The 18,102-nt window shown below is 41.3% G+C and overlaps 1 long non-coding RNA gene across 2 annotated transcripts; it reads left to right on the plus strand.

The window, feature by feature from the left end:
- Positions 1 to 7,975: 7,975 nt before the first annotated feature.
- LOC118559417 lies at positions 7,976 to 13,708 on the plus strand. Of its 2 annotated transcripts, XR_004928854.1 has the most exons (3): positions 7,976 to 8,252; positions 12,378 to 12,633; positions 12,706 to 13,708. It is a non-coding gene; the product is annotated as an uncharacterized LOC118559417 (long non-coding RNA). The 2 variants fall into 2 exon arrangements; XR_004928853.1 differs by having other exon boundaries at positions 12,378 to 13,708.
- Positions 13,709 to 18,102: the final 4,394 nt, after the last annotated feature.

The following is an 18,102-nucleotide window of genomic DNA, read 5'->3' on the forward strand; positions in this document are numbered from 1 at the left end:
TAAGCGATTTCACTTTCAGAAACGTGCCCAAAAAAATGCAACCCGTGACTCATGAAATTTACAAGTGCCTTTAGAAAAAAAACAAGCCCAAAGTCGCATGAAATAAACAGTCTGTGCTACAGTGAGCGCGGGTCTGTTTTGCTAGCGCTCTTGAAACTACGGAAAGCGCAGAGGATAAAAGAAACACGGTCCGGAGAACGCGGCGGGGAAAAAACATTAGGGAACGGTGTGTGTTTTGACGCGCAATTAACGGCGACAAAAAAAAGTCACCATTGTGGTCTAACGTGTTAATAACGTGTTAAAACTGACAGCCCTAATTTATATACATTTTTGAAAATCCATAATATTACTTATTCAGACCAGGGGGGATGTATCCCCCCAGGGATAAAACATGAATGACCAGAGGGGGGGACGTCACAAACAGAGGGGGGGGGGGGGGTAAATTCCCCCCATCCCCCCCAGCAAATTGCGCCCAGATTATAGGTCAACTGCAGCCTTTGCAGGTTGGTTTTTCTATATGTAGACCACAGGTGAGCAGTGTACAGAGAGGTACAATATGCATTAAATAGTTCCACTTTGACTTCATCAGTACATGCACCGAATTTACAAGCAAGGGTATTAGCTTGAGCATACAACATTCTACATTGTCTACAGATATCATCATCGTCTGACAGATTTTCTGTGATGATGTGCCCAAGATACTTAGTTTTGTTTGTAACACCCAGCACAGTATTTGACAGCCGAAAATCTGGAAACTGAATAGATTTATCTTCTTTACTCCTACAGATCATGACCACACTTTTAGATGGATTGTACTTAATGTCATGTTTCAGACCATACTCAGAACAGATGTTAAGTAGTTGCTGTAACCCAGCAGTACTTGGACTAAATATTACTAAATCATCTGCATACATCAGGTGATTAAGTACAGAGTTACCAGCCACACAACCAGTGTTACAAGCTCTCAACTTGGTTGACAGTTCGTCCAGATACAAATTAAAGAGAACTGGGGACAAAATCCGGCCCTGCCTCACCCCATTACTAACTTTCAATGGAGCCGAGACACATTCCCCCCACTTATCTGCAGTGTTTGCTGAGCATACCAATACTTCAAAATATTAACAATATACTCTGGTATACCTTTTTGTGTCAGTTTCATGAATAGTTTTCTGTGATTTACCCTATCAAATGCTTGTGATGCATCCAGGAAACTTTATATAATTATAAATAATCTATTTTAGAGCATATATACACATATCTGTGACCAGCCTAGCCTTAAAACCAAACGGGTTATCTGTAGAATTGATAACCTCTAAATTCCTGTCCAGCAGGATTGATTCGATAATTTTTGAAACTATACTATATCAGCGCTATCGGACGGTAATTATCAGAACTGCCAATCTTCCCAGTTTTATCTTTGATGACGGGTACTAACAGGACACTTAAAATAGAGTCAGGTAAAAGACCATGTATAAAAAAGGCTGTAAAACAAATGGAAAGTAGAGGAGCTAGCCTTGCACTTGCATACTTTAAATGCTCTGCTGAGACTAGATCTAACACAGTGGCTTTATTGTTAGACAATTTGGAAATAGCTTTACCAAAAATAGCTTTTCCAAAAAAATATGGTCAACATTATTTACAGGATATGGTTCACTATGAATACAATGTCATAATTATGAGATTAAAAGTCATAATTATGAGATACAAAGTCATAATTTCGACTTTCAAAGTCATAATTATGAAATACAAAGTCAGAATTTCGACTTTCTGTCACGATTTGGTTCTGGTATATGTTATTTTGGTTAAAGTTAGCTTTCCTGTCTTGGATTAGTTTGTATTGTTACTTTTGTTCAGTATTTTGCCTAGTTCAGTTCTGTCCTGTTTCCTGCCACTTGTCCTGTCAGTCTTTCAGCCACTTCTTCTCCCCGGGGGGAGTGTGAGCTGCCACTAGGGGGTGCGCGAGGCGAAAACTGTAATGGCGTCTGACTGTGTTTTTTCTTTTGTAAAGCTCAAAAAACTGTAAATTTAATCAATAAATAAAAATGTATTGTAATGATCCTTATTAGACTTTATTACTAAATGCTTTTGCACACTTACTGTTCATTTAAATCAGATCTCTTTGGGGTCATACCGGAAGAAATGTGTGGCTTCCGGGGAGAGGAGTCGTGATTCGGGCGACCAGCGGAGTGAAAGCTTTCCTGTCCTGTTTGTCCTAAAATAAAGTGTCAGCAGCAAAACCTCGTCTGGAGCTTGGAAAAATACATTAACACAAAAATGTTAATAAACTGTATTTATTTAGAAGAAATCTCCTTCTATGCTTAATTTTAAGATGAAAAATCTGCATTGTGCTGTATGTGCGCATATGGCTTGTGGTTTCTGCTTCAATAATTCTCGCAAATATGCTCAATAGGCTGAAATCAGGGAAACAGGTGAGACATCTAAGGTGAAAGTTAGTCATTAAAGAGAAGAGGAAGAGAGTGAGAGAGAAATTGGAGGCAACAGAGGAGAGAATCGCAACGGATCCGGGAGAAGAAAACGAGCGAGAATCAGAAAATGTCTCTTCCTCGCTCCTGGCTTTAGTCGCTTACGTCAGCAGAGGAAACATTTAATTTGGGCAGAAAGTTTTATTTACGAGATTAAATTGAGTGACTCGGTCTCTATGGATGGCGCAGCTCCTACAAACAGCGCTGCTGCTCATGGTGCCGTGACATTGAACCGGTGACCGCTGTCGTTACTGCTGGTCCTGGGGAAAAAAATAAATAAACGCTGGTCCTGGGGGGAGTTCTTGACTATGCTCATGCATAGATGTGCAGTACTTCTCATTGCGACAGACAGTGAGAAGTCAGACACCGTGCAGACAGGCGCAGACTGCACAGTGCAGTTCATTTTAAAGAGGCAGTTTTATTCAGACAGAAACGGGTTGTGGAGAGCCAAGGTGTGTTGCCGTGGGCGTGTTTACCCGCTGAAGGTAACCGCTGTGAAACCATCAGAAAGATTTCTCTGATTAATAACATCTTTATGGAGCGCTAGAGTTATTGTCACTCTGTGCTGCTTTACCAGTTCTCTCTCGCTCGCTCGCTCGCTCGCTCGTCATGGGACAAAAATCAAACTGCTTCGTGTTTGTATTTTGCGGCGTATATTGTGCGTCAGACTCAGATTTAGAAGCTTTGTTACGACGTTTGAGTTGTAACTGCAACCGTATATATATATATATATATATATATATATATATATATATATATATATATATATATATATATATATATATATATAATATGTAGGACTTTGAAAGTGTAGGACTTTGTAGGACTGTATATGTAGGACTTTGAAAGTCATAATTTCGACTTTCAAAGTCCTACATATGAGATACAAAGTCATAATTTTGACTTTCAAAGTCATATTTATGAGATACTAAGTCATAATTTCGAACTATGAGATAAGCCTATCGGAGCCGTTGAGAGTGAAGCCTCCTTGGAAGAACAGCGTGGCTGATAGAACTCATTTACAGTCAATGCTCCTAAATACTTGCTAAGCATAATTAGCATCTATAAGTCACTGCGCTCATTACTTTAAGGGTCATACAGGTAGCATGCTTTGATCACACGGGTTGCATTGTAGGCTACTTGTGTTAATTTTCTGTCTGCAGACAGGACTTACATTTCCCTTGATAACATTTGTATGATTTAGTAAGTATCAGAATGAAATAAGCAAAGTTAGCATAGCAAAGTTAGCTAGCCTCTTGCTATACTGTTTTAACTTGTGATAAGTAAGTGGCTAATTTGAAGGAAATCGTTTATTAGATCGTTTTTGTCTCAAAGTGTGAAAAGAGGTCGATCAATGCACTGATTCAGGCGAGTTAATGTGTACAATTCTTAGCCTGATATTAACCACCATCTAATATCATTAGATGGTGGTTAATATTAAACAACCCTTAACTTGTATGTATGCAGTCTCCCAACAGCATCACAGAAATGTGGAGATCAAATAAAAGAAATATAGATGTCAAGGATTTAATGATCAATAAGCTATAAAGGGTAAATCTTGTGAAATGCATGTTAATAAATGCTTATCATATAGCAGCCCTTACTACTATGTTTTATTGTCATCAGTAAATATAGTTTACCGGTTTATTATATCTGTCAACATGTAGAATTGGAACAGACACAGGAATGAAAGGAATGTGGTGCTCTGAAGGACCTTATTGTGTTTAGCTAACCTGACCCTAGCCAGATGTATTTCGCTCCGCCTAGCTCCACTCACATCCATCTGGGACTGATCCATAGGAATGGCCTTTTTTGAAGGCTGGGCCTTATCAAAAATCCTTGCATATGATTGGATAAGCCACTTGTCTGTCATCTTTATCGATGTGCTATTTCAACCACTCACACCGAAGCTAACCCGTGACGCTGATGAGAGCGACGCAGGAAAAAACTAAATCTGTTTGCGGCTCTAGTGGCACGCATTTTATTGACAGTGAGCTGACAGGAAGAGGGTGGAAGAGGGGGGAAGACAGGTGGCAAAGCGCCACGGGTCGGAGTCGATCCCGGGCCGACCGCGTCGAGGACTAAAGGCCTCCAAACATGGTTCGCGCTAACCGCTCTGCCACGGGCGCCGCATCCGCCACGGGCGCCGCGTCCGCCACGGGCGGCACGTCCGCCACGCGCGCTGCGTCCGCCACGGGCGGCACGTCCGCCGCGTCCGCCACGGGCACGCCCCACAAAACAAAACTTGCCAAATCCGGTCGGGAGAAGGGTGAAAACATAATTTCCACCAACAAAAGCCTTCAGAGCCATTCTCTGATGTTTTTTTAATGAAACAATATTAGGTAGATTGGACAACACGGAAGAAATAGCAGCATCAATGTTAACGCTTGCTTCCTCAATGCGAGCCGCCATTGTTGAATCAAAACGGTCTCACGGTTGCTTCTCCACTACGTCACATCTATGAAACTCCAGCACTGCGTCCTGATTGGCTGGACAATAAAATTGGTTGGAGAAATCACTCTCTATAGGAGAGGTCCCAGATGGATGTGAGTGAAGCTAGGAGGAGCAGTATCAATCTGGCTAGGGTCAGGTTAGTGTTTAGCTACTTTAGGAATAAATGCTTAGTTTTTAAACTCGAACCAAGCAAAAGATATTTTACACATTTTGATGCAAAACCAGCTATTAGCTCCCAGAGAGGGTTCCTACTGTTTTCTATGTGCCCTGACAAACAATATCTTCTTTCTGGTCTGAAAAAAACTACATTCAGTTGTGAAAAACATATAGGGCGAATAATCTAAGTCAGCTCAGAAAATAACAGTAGTTGGGATCTTAAACATTATTGAGTTGTCAGTACTTACCTATATGCTGAAGATTATTTCAACCAGGGAAGGTTCTGCTAGCGTTTGTGCTTTTGTTATGCAATGTGGGGAAAGCCAACTTTTGGAGTTGGTTTTGGAGTTAGAGAGGCTGTTTGTTTGTTGTTCACGTTTAACAATAAAAATTGCTGCCAAAGAGATGCTGCCATCTCTTTGTACTTTTGTTATGCTACCTCTACAATGACAATAAAGCTTCTTATTTATTTCTCATTTAAGTTTAGTTACTACTTCTCATACTTGTCATGGTTGAGTTTTGGTTTGGCTTTGTTTTTCTGTTACTTTCATTTTTTCATCTCTTTTGGGTTAGGTTTGACTTTATTTATTGTTAGTTTTCAGTCAATTTTCACTTCACCTCCTCAGCAGTCAGTCACACCTGATATCATTTACCAGCCAATTAGCCAGACCCTTGTTCCACCTGTGAAGTGCTCTATTTAAACCTCCCTCTGCCTTCAGTTCAGCACTGGGCCGTCATCATTCCACACCTCTCCATGCCAGTCCCCGTTTTGCCTTGGAAGCTTTGTTTTGCTCCTGTTGTTAAGGTTAGTCCTGCCAGTCACTCTAAAGACTGTTCGTTCACTGTTTGTTCCTGGAGAGGTTCTGCTCTGTGTCCTGGTGTCTCCAGAGAACTGCTAACTGGACTAGCCATCCTGGAAAGGCTCTGCTCTGTGCCCTGGTGTCTCTCAAGTTCTGCTAACCTGACTAGCCGCCCTGGAGAAGCTCAGCTCTGTGCCCTGGTGTCTCAAGTTCTGCTAACCTGACTAGCCGCCCTGGAGAAGCTCAGCTCTGTGCCCTGGTGTCTCTCAAGTTCTGCTAACCTGACTAGCCGCCCTGGTGAAGCTCAGCTCTGTGCCCTGGTGTCTCCAATGAACTGCTAACCTGAGTGCTATGAGGCTTGCTAGCCGAGCAGCACCTAGCAAGTGTGGACTCTCTGTCTCCGGGCCGTCAGCTCCTGCCATCATCTACATCCCTGACTTTCTGCAGTCCTGAACCTCCGGTCTTCATCACCCAGCACACTTCTTTCAATAAAGTCTTAAACTTTTAGTTCCGTGTGTGTCCTGAGTTCATCGGTAAACAAAACCCTGACAATACTTAAGTTACAATGGTTGCCTAGTGGTTAGAGAGCAGGGGTCTCATTTATAAAACATTGCATAGAATCCATACTAAGAGTGTACACACCAAGAAAAAGAAAACGTCATACGGCAAAAAAAAAAGAAAAAAATCACCTTTACAAAATCATGGGCACACACCAGCACACAGTTTCATTTTACAGCTGTTCCTGAAGGTTTCCGTACTAGGTTCTGTCTCAAGTTCTGCCCTCTACGCACCCAGATTCATCCACTGATTGTCAATGCAAAGCACCTCATGAATGTTAATATGTCAACTGATCGTTTGTTTACCAAGGTGAAGTGGCAATCACAGAGAAAAAACAAAAAAACTCTGCAAAAGTTTTAAAGAGAGGCATTTATCAAATTAGAAAGTCAGAGGTAAAAGCAAAGATGTTGCCCACATTAAAAAACTTGTTATAAATTAAGCAAGACTGCTATTCTCAACGTCAGATGAAAACCGTGCTCCGTGCTGAAAGTCCTATGAGGCTGTGCATTCACATTAACATTTAGAGGAGGAATGAGAGGTTTTCCGCCCTCCCCCCCAATGCATGAGTTTGAGCAGTATGCACACCTTCCCTGCCCTCTGAGGGTTGGAGACACAGGCGTAGCTATGGGTGGGCCCACTTTGTTTCAGGGCCCACAAGACAAGTGGCTTTCCTTTGGGAGATTTTTTTTTTATTTTTCCATTTATTTATTTTTAGGAGTGTCACTTAAAGTCATAAAAATAACCACAAAAACCACAACATAAAATCAGGCAAAATAAAACTGAACATATTCTTGTCCCATACATGAAAACAGCAAGCGTCATGTTCTCAGTAATCCAGCGGCACAGAGAGTGTCAGGTGTAAACACCTAAAATATTGATTAAAACAACACAAAAAGGAAAGACAACAGATCTCTCGCAAGGAGAACGCCAGGAACACACTCAGGCATGTGTATCCCATCGCTCTGCAGTGCATCCGTGCCGCCCCTTACTTTTCATTTTCCCAGGGAAGCAAACTGCAATGACCTTCAACTTCACAAACTAGCAGTTCAGTTACACAGAACAATTGAACATTCAGTTCTCAGGGAAAGGAGTTGCCACAGATGGCTAGGTGCAATTCCTCACAGTTGCAGATAGTGCTGCAAAAACAATTTTTCTCGTCACAAAACCTTCCTCTGTCACATAGGAGAGAAAGATTAGTCATCTGAAAAACACTTTAATATCTGAATAAACTCAAACCTTAAAACCTTTTTAATTGTAATGAGCAAATGAGACAGTCTGTGACGTGGCGACCTAGGAGGGCCGACAGGAATAGGACGGGAGACAGGAATAAATTTAAGATGTTTATTAAAGGCTCGGACAATGGGGAAAGACACAACATGTGGCTCGAGCGAGGTCTGAACGTCAGTGCTGGAACGACTACGGAAAGAAAGAGGAACATAGTTACGAGAGATCAAACCAGGGGAAAAGTCCAGAAGCTGTGCACCACTTACCATTTAGTCGAGAAGACCTATCCGGGGAGAGTGATGACGAGGAAACTCTGTGACCGTAACTCATTGGTGGTAACAGGTGGCTGAGTGACTGGAGGGCTGACAGATGGTAATGCTGGCAAGGGATCCGGAGCGCACAACAGTTGACGGCAGACGGGAGGAGCAGATGGAAGAACCGGAGTATTGCGGGTGAACCAGGTGAATCCAGGGAAGGGGGTCTAACGCCTTGGTACCACCAAGCCGGGCCTGCCAGAGCAAAATCTGAGCGGCGGGAATTCTGAGGAGCTGGTTCTTTGAGCATGACGTCAAGGCAGGTGAGTAAATCTAAACACGAAAGACTGAACACCAAGAGAGACAAAAATTATTCCAAAAACAGGATTTCCAAGAACTCACAAATACGAGGAAAAGGAGACAGGTCAGAGGCCTAGAGAAATTGTCAGCTTGTGAAAGGTGGTATTGAATGTTGTCATGATGTGTGCCAAATGGGACCTTCTTCTTAGGGGGATAGAATGGTATACTACTCAGTCAACATCATTGGCAAGGCAATATTTGATCTCTGAAACTGCATTTCCTCCTAATTCCTTCTCTAAGGTCTTCCAGGGTTAATAACAGAAGCACCTGCCTGTAAAACTTGCCCCAGTGATACTGGAACAAGCAGCTCTTGGCTGTATAAAAAGTCCTCTTGTTGACAGCTTCCTGAGGTATGTTACAGAGTCAGATTGAGTCGTGTTTGAATCTTGTCGTTCCAATTTTGAGAGTGTGGACAGTGAAGAGCTGCTGGAAATCATGGATCTCCATAACTGTCGGAGAGTACTAACAGCTGATAACTTTGAACTACTACTTGAGGAGCTTGTCTACCAAAAGCTAATTCAGGATTAAATCAGGCCTTTGTTATTGAGCAGTGGAGCACTGTGCTTTCCCCACTGAGGTCTGAGCTGGAATGTATCAAAGCTACCTATGAAAATCTCCAGCCAACATTCAGAAAGGTAATGCGTTCAATAGTATACCCTACAATCAGAGACGGACTGGGATTAAAAAACGGCCCTGGCATTTTCACCAACCAGCGGCCCACATGGGGACGCGCACGCACGCGCGTGCATATGCCCGCAACACACAGCTATAACTTCACATGCACGGAAACAGGGTCCGAAATTAACACTCGCCAGTCGCCAAATGCGAGTAAATTTCCCGTTTGGCCAGAAAATTTCAGAGGGCTAGCTGCCACATGGCGAGTAAATGTTTGTACCAAATAAAATAAAAATAACATACAAATAACAAAACCCATCTGGGCTGCGGATGATCCGTTCACAGCTGTCTATCCAGAGCTCAGTCTAGACCCGCCTTCTACTGGTTCAGCTCCTTTCACATTCAGAACCAGTCATGGATCAGAAAACAGATCTGCTAACCAGATGCAGTCTAAAACGCCAATTAGCCTGTTTATAAGTTTCGTTCTTATTTATTCTGCATTTTTTTTAACTACGTGCGCTGCGGTTTTGCACTTCGCCGCTCTTATTGAGGCCCCCCCCCCCCTTCCAGGTGCTTTTATCAGCGGCCAGCCTTCAAAACGTGAATCACTGCGTTTAATGTCCTTCCACTCGTACCAAAATGTCCCAATTAAAGTCAATAGGAGAGTCAGTAACTGTATTTCATGCTCTTTGGTTTTTAACGACACAGAACCAGTGGTGCTTCGGTGGGCGTAGGTGCGCACAGGGTGATTTTAAGGAACTTGTAACATCGGGGGCTGCAGCTCAGACCAATTATTTCTTATCTCCTGCCTTATGGAGCCCTTTAGAGTCTTTATTTATGCATTTTCCCCACTGTTTATTCCTTGCGCACAGCGCACCAGGGTAAAATCCAGCAGCTGGATCATGCGTAAAGACGCAGCGTGAACCCTGCGTGAATCAGGCCGGTGAATCAGGAAGTTAATTTCGGACACTGCACGGAAATAACACGCAAGTTTGTAGCCCCATTGGTGTTGAACTCTAACTTTAATGTGCATAAAAACTGAACCAAGAGGCATTTGGCTTATTAGGCATTGGGCCAAGAGATAATGTAGGCCTACAATGAACAGGGTGAAAGGGGCCGCGCACACCCGACGATCATGCCGCCTCGTGATTGGCCGGCCCAAACGGCCCACGAGGGCCCGCGGCCCTTCTGGCATTTGCCCAAATGCCAGACCGTCCAGTCCGTCACTGCCTACAATCATGAATGAACAGCAGCAAAACATCAGCAAATATTTAGGCTCTTATCTCAGAGAATCAGACAAACAGCACCTGTCACTTTTTCTTCGGTTCTGCACGGGATCTGATTTGTTTCTTGGAAGGAGCATCAGCATTAGCTTCACTCAACTTCAAGGTGTTCAGAGACGCCAAGTTGCCCACACTTGTGGTTGCTACCTGGAGTTGCCAGTTAATTATGAAAACTACCCAGATTTTCAACATGAAATAAACAAGGTCCTAGAAAGCAGTGTGTGGGTGATGGACATAGTGTAACAAATTTCAACTGAGGAACATGCAAGTTTAGGATTTTGTTTTAAAACATTCTTGTCATTCTTACCCCTACACTTTTCTACTTCTTCACTATTTTGTTCTCTGAGACTATATAAAGACCTGCAAAGCCTTAGTAGTAATAGTAGTAGGCATTCACATACTGGTGTTTAGGGTTTTTTCTGTTAAAGTACTCAAAGCTAAAAAAATATTTTCAAACAGAAATTTGAGTATTCAGTAAAATTTATTAAACATTTGGGTTTAACATATTTCAAAGTTTTCTATTGCTGTTATGATTTTTTAAAATCTTTTTAATTGAGACCGCAAAGACTTGAGTTAACTGAGTTAAAATACTGCTTGTTTGCATTTCTGAACGTTTGTATCCTATGTTAGTGACATTGTTTATGTTCCGGTACACACTTTAAGTATTCTGGAGGTGAGTGCGTTGTTGGTTTTCACTGTAAAAAAAAATGCTGGCTGATATTTCAAAAGATTTGTTAGTCTGGTGGCCACCACAAGTTAACATATCTTGCTAGTTTGATATGACATGAGTTTGAGTTCTGAAGCAAATGGAACAAAGTACTAATCATCCTTATTTATATAAACTCGTTTTTTCACTCAGCATTTTACTTTTAGTTCTGTTATTGTAAATGTATGATTATATCCTCAATAACCGATTGTTTCCAATGTAACAGTTTGATCTAAAACTTAAATAGAAAACAGCTGAGAAATCACACTCTTTTCAGTTAGTCTCCTAATGTTTTACAGTTGCTTACTTTGCATAACTATGCCTTGAAGCATTATTTAGTCATTATTTGAAACTGCTTTTAAAATGACCCAAAGTCTTCTCTAATTGCAGTGGAAAGAAGTTTTAACATTTTATTTTTAAAGACATAATAAAGCACCTTCTATAAGAATGATTTAATGTACTACATGTTTTGGAGGGAGGAGGTGAGAGGGTTTAACTTTAAATCTATATTGGGATGCACACATCACCAAAGATAAAGTTACAATTGCAGTTTTCATTTCCTTTGTTTCCCATTTAATAATCAACTTAATGTTCAAATTAAATGTAATGTGAATTGTAAATGAAAGGTAAACATCGGAATGAGCTCAGCATTCAAGTCCCATGTATCAATGAATTTTTCTAAAATCAGATTTATTGCATCATCATGTACTGATTGCTTGTGAATGGATTTGACCCACCTTCATACTGGTGCTACAATGTGCTGAAGCAAATGCAGTTACTTCAGGAAATGTGTACTAATGTTTAAATCAGTGAAAATACATCAAGGTTCGAAAGAGACAAAATGTTTTTTACATTTATCACTGCAGTTCCAAATGATTGGTAATCAGCTGTCTAAGTCTAATGATTAGATTAGTTGTTGCAAACACATAATCTGTGTCACCCAGGATACGCTCTGAAATCAGGTCCACACAAATACTGAAGACATCTTCATCATATGGAAAGTCTTTGAAAACATAGTTTTCCAAGCAGGTTTCAACCCGGTTCAGATCTATGCTGTAAAGGCAGTGTCTTGTTCCATACACATGAGGTATTGTATACATGATGGATGGACGCCCATGCGGACTTCGTGCATTGTGTGCTAGACATATCCTGTGGTTGTTCCAAGCTGAAGCAACTTCATTTAGTTCTTTCTAGATGAAAAAAGGTATAAAAAATAGGCGAACTGATTACAAGCAACTATAATAATAATAATAATAATAATAATAATAATAATAATAATAATAATACATTTTATTTAACAGCGCCTTCCTGGACACACAAGGTCACTTTACAGAGAATAAAAATGAAAATACAAAAATACAAATAAAGGAACTATCCAGACATGCAATCTGTAGAATATTTAATATATATATATATATATATATATATATATATATATATGTAAGGGTTCTCTGTTTTCCGTGCACTCTAACTTTGCTTCACAGGTGGCTGCAGTTGACGGGTGGGTGTGGCCTGCACCTGCGGCTCATCAAGGAACTTCATCTCAGGCTTAAAAGTAGTACACAGACAGCTGGAAGATGCCAGAGTGTTACCCCGTCGTGGTATGCCTATGCCCCAGATCTGTTTCCCGAGCTTTGTACCAGTGAGTTTTTGGAAACCCTGTTTTTGGACTAATCCTGTCTCCTGTCTTCTCCAGTTTGTCGGAGAAAACTGGAGAAGACAGTCTCCCCGTTCCAAACAGTAAGCGGCGCAGCTTCTGGAAGATTTCCCCCTGGTTCGAGCCTCAGTAATATATCCTCTTTCTTCTCGCAGTTGTTCCAGCTCTGACGTTCCGACCTCGTCTGTTGCACACATTATGTGCCTATCCTTTGTTGAGCCTGATAATAAACATCTTGATGTTAGCAGGGCATGAGCGTCTGCTAACACTAGTGTATATTGAACACTGGTGTTCAATATTTTTGGTGATTTCTTTTTAATAATAAATATAATCTTTGTTCAAGCTATGTTATTTATGTAATAAATTACCATATGGTCTGCCATCTCCTTATCCACATCTACCCCTGCTTTGTGATGGAAGTGGAAACTGCTTTTTTTTTGTTCCCTGCTAGTAGACTTCACAAGTTCAGGCCAGATAACTTTTTAAATTTCACACATTTCTGCATGATCCATCAGCTGATGTTGCCTGATAGATAATTTGATACTAAATATGGTTAAATATTTAAATATGCATGTCAGCATAGACTGTCCAGGGTTGTGTTGTATTCTTCCAAATGGTCACCAGAGGGCGGAGTAGAGCAGCTATTGGCGCTGGGTTCCCCACGCAATCAGCTGCACTACATAAGGTGCTGACTATCAGTTGACGCCTCAATGATTTGTTCCATGGTACCCCAAGCCTCGAATCATTCCCATGATTCCTGCTCTGATAATATTGTTGTAGCGTTCTAACCTGCTTTCCATATATCTTCTTCAAGGTTCCTTCCTGGAATTAGTTTGGGAGTCCTCCAAAAGACTCACCTGCATCCTCACCTGCAGTTTGCTGACAACAACTTTCTTTAAGTTCCATGATTGGCAGCAAAACCTTTCTTGAATCAGAACCTGTCTTCCCTCTGGCTCCACTGGAGATTGAAAGCTCACACCCTGGACTCAGTTCACTCCTTCGCAGCACTCAAACCTCCACAAACAGTTGCCAACCCTACTCTGTTTAACTCGGTTCTGCAGGTTGGCTGCCCCAACTCACCTCCACTCCCTCTCTCATGTTAGTTCCTGTTTGCCCGATTCCAGTTAATTTTGATATTCAATAAACTGTTCCACCACCCTTCTGAGTGTTCCTTGCATGTGGGTCAGAAGCTTAAAACCGAACATGACAGGGACCCTGTGTTGGCTAGTTTTTGAAGATACTGACATATTTCCAGATTAAAGGTAAGGTAATATTGCTAAAATTATGTGGGTTTGTTGAGGCCAGGCCTACTGAAAAGCAGTACAATACAGAAGGTAACCGTAATACGTTTATTGAAATCTTGAGTCTAAAATCTATCACTTTGTAATCTCATAATCTGTAAGAGATTATGAGATTACAGAGACTGAACTGCATTATCGATTACAATGGAGATTACAGATAAACAGACTCTGGAGACACAGCCTGACATACTTAGATTGGACAGTATGAATGATTAGGGGTAGATGTGTCAGCTAGGAAACGTCTGCATTATAGTATGATCTTCTCCACCAATGTGATGAACAGAACACTGGTATCATACTGTATACGCCCTAAATGGGTGTACACAATTGGTCGTACTTAATGTCTGTGTGAGGAATGAACAGGGCTCTCGGACATCCAGAAATCTTCCAGTCGCGTTGTTTATGAGAGTCCAGTACTCTGCCTTTTAGATTAAATATGGTAAAATATAGTTACGGTTTCAAGACTCTTTTTATTACTACAAAAGTCTATAATAGAAACAGCACATTATTCAGAAAGAGAACCTGGGGTGAGCGCAGCAGGTCAATTTATTGCACATAAGGATCTTTTGTTTTTTATGTTCAGTTTCATTTGAATTTGTATGTTAACACCATGAGGCTTGAAGTTAACAAAAGAACAAAGCTAGTTCTAAATCAAATCCACATGAGACTTTTGTTATTTCTGTACAATGAAACTTTTGATCTATAGCTGGGTCTCTGTCCCATATTTATATGACATTAAGGGTAGTACTGGCATTTATTTGTTTCCATTTAAAGCACTGATTGAAAGGAACTTGTAATCCAAAACTTGATAATTTTCTACTGCCCACATTTCCATGGATGGAATCAGACAAGGATGGTATTTGGGAAGCAGATCCCCAATCAACAAAGGCATATTAATCTGGATGAAGGGGATTAACTGTGCGGCCAGCCCTCCACTCTGCTGAAAATGCTAACACTATTTAGCAGTGGACAGCTAGAGGATCTAAGCAGAAGTCAAGATGGACCAAGACAACCACTTCTGCAAAAATAACTGTCTCATCTCTTTGGAATGCAACAGCGAAGTTTGAACATAGACTGGCTTGATCAAATTTCCCCACATACAGAAACATCTGCGGAGACAGAATAGAGTGAAATTATTGTAACAGTTTGCGTACTCTATACATTCACGTCATGTTTGTGAATGCTTTAATTCAGTAGAAAAATACCACAATTATTATCCTCTTTCCTGGTGACAGTTGCAGATGTCAGAGTTCTGAATGCACCTCTGTACTTACATTTGAAGCCTATCTGTGAAAATGGATACATTTTTATGTTAGTCCTTTTATCAACATGTACACAAAATTTTACATAAAAACTGGATGACTTTAAATTTTCTGCATTAAAATTCTAACAAGACAGAAGTTGTAATCTTTGGACCAGAGTCCTCAAAAAATAAACTTCTTAAACAATCACTTAATCTGGATGGCATTAACTTGGCCTCTGGTAATGAAGTAAAAAATCTTGGTGTAATTTTTGACCAAGAGTTTCCTTTTTTCACCTCAGGAATATTGCCAAAATTAGAAACATTCTGTCCAGGGGTGATGCAAAAAAAAAACTAGTCCATGCATTTGTTACTTCAAGGCTGGACTATTGTAATTCTTTACTATCAGGAAGTTCACAAAATGCAGTTCAAAATCTTCAACTGATCCAAAATGCTGCAGCAAGAGTTCTGATGAAAATTAACAAGAGGGATCATATTTCCCCAATTTTAGCTTCCCTTCACTGTTAAATCAAGAATAGAATTTAAAATTCTTCTTCTAACGTATAAAGCTCTTAATAATCAAGCTCCATTATATATCAGAGCTGTGATTACCCCGTATGTTCCTAACAGAGCACTTCGCTCTCAGACTGCAGGTCTGCTGGTGGTTCCTGGAGTCTCTAAAATTAGAATGGGAGGCAGATCATTTAGCTATCAGGCTCCTCTCCTGTGGAACCAACTCCCAGTTTTGGTCCGTGAGGCAGACACCCTGTCTACTTTTAAGACTAATCTTAAAACTTTCCTTTTTGACAAAGCTTATAGTTAGAGTGGCTCATGTTACCCTGAGCTACCGCTATAGTTATGCTGCTATAGGCTTAGGCTGCTGGAGGACATCAGGGCCTATTTTTCTCACTCTACTGAGTTCTGCTGTTCTCCAGTTTTGCATTGCATTACATTGAAATGACTGTTGTCATTTCAGCTTTTAATATTTTGTTCTCTTTTTTTCTTCATAGTAGGTACACCTAGTCTGACGTTCTGTTAACTGTGACATCATCCAGAGAAGACGGCTCACCCGCTATTACCATCTAATGTAGAACAGATTACTGGATCAATGTGTGCTTCTGTGCTTTTTTGTCTCTCTTGTTGTGTCTCTGCTCTGTCTTCTGTAACCCCCAGTCGGTCGAGGTAGATGACCGTTCATACTGAGCCCGGTTCTGCTGGAGTTTTTTTCTTTCCATTGTCGCTTCATGCTTGCTCAGTATGAGGGATTGCTGCAAAACCATGGACAATGCAGACAACTCTCCCTGTGGCTCTACACTTCTTCAGGAGGGAATGCTGCTTGTCAAGACTTTGATGCAATCAACTGGTTCCCTTATATAGGATTTTTTTTTTGACCAATCTGTATAATCTGACCTAATCTGTATAATATAATAGAATTTGACTTTGGAAAGTGCCTTGAGATGACATGTTCCATGGATTGGCGCTATATAAATAAAATTGAATTGAATTGAATTGAAATCATTATGAAAACTCTGGCCAAAGTGGAGATCTCTAAAAATTCAGTTTCTGAGGCTGTGTGTACATAACAAAACAGTTTTAAAGGCATTTCACACAGGATGTGATGCGCGCATTGTTGCACTGTGAAACCCATTAATTTGGCTTGTGCCGTGCAAGAACGGCTTATCGCTGCAAGCTCTCCGCACACCACGATCAAAATTCAACTATGTTTAACTTTGACTGCAGCGTACAGCGACATAGACACGCGTGGCTCATAGAAACATAGGCCATCTGACTGTCAGCCGGAAAGATAAGGAAGCAAAATGTGGGAGCATTCCTTGAACTGTATGATACAAGTTTGAAATTGTCTCGCTGTGGAAACGGAACTCTTTAACAAGCCTGAACTCCCCGAGCTGATCCCTGGACCTGGGGGTCTTGTGCACCCACAGTGTGTCACACAGCGCTGATCTGGCCATGCAGTGGAGGAAAAACTTAATGCTGTTAGAGAGGAGCTGGTTTCTGTTGTGATTGACCGTTTACAGTATGTGTCTTATCAATGTTAAACGGGACAAATTCACTAACCTACTGCATCTCTGGTCGTTAATTTTCAACTGACACCTCGGTATTGAGACTTCAAAGTAAAAGCATACATGGAGCACTATAAACATAACAGCTGTTTCAGAGACTTTTTCTTTCTTTTAACAAGCCCAGCTGCTCCAATATGTTGAGGTGCAAAGGAGAAAAAGCAGTTGCAGGTCAGCTGTTTTACACAGGGCTCCAGCAACCTGTTTTCAGAAAGGTTAGGGAGGGGGATGCGTCTCTACGCCTTGCAATCACTGACATTCATCTCTTATTGACGTTTAGACAGGCACAAACAGCAGTTAGATACAGAAAATGGTGACTGAAAATAATTTTTCCACCCTCGCTTTTGGCGCCCTCACTAGTGCATACCCACTTTTTGCAAGACTGTACGGCTGCACCCTGGAGACCTCCCGTGTCATCGCTTTCGTCTTACGGTGCTCATCTGGTGAGACGAGCTCTTACCTTTCAAGATAAAACCTCACATGCACTACTGGTTTTACACAGGCACAATGCTGTTCAACTGTGGCTCAATCCAAATTCCCTTATAGAGCAAGGACTCTTTAGCCGAAGTGGAAGTGTGTCAGCAGTCGCCATGATAAGTGCCGTCCGAATAGTGCAGTCAGTAAGGAGGGAGGTAGGAAAAGTAGTCTGTATGCGTCCTATTATTAAGGGTATTCTGATGGCTCCATCTGAATACCCTTAATAATCCATCTATTGTGGGAAGGAAAGGAGCTGCTGTGGCAAATTCGGACAGCCTTTAACTCTGACGTCATCACGTGACAGAAACACCCACGTATGATGCGAGGCAAACCCGAGCCTACTGCCTTCCGAAAATGAACAAGAAAGTGCTCACTCTCTTCTCTCCAGACATTTTTGTTGATTTCCGTGACGGGAAATCAACGCAGACTTCGCTGAAGTGTGGATCGAGGACGCAA

The sequence above is a fragment of the Fundulus heteroclitus genome, unplaced genomic scaffold (genome assembly GCF_011125445.2).
Source record: "Fundulus heteroclitus isolate FHET01 unplaced genomic scaffold, MU-UCD_Fhet_4.1 scaffold_28, whole genome shotgun sequence".
Lineage (NCBI taxonomy): Eukaryota > Metazoa > Chordata > Actinopteri > Cyprinodontiformes > Fundulidae > Fundulus > Fundulus heteroclitus.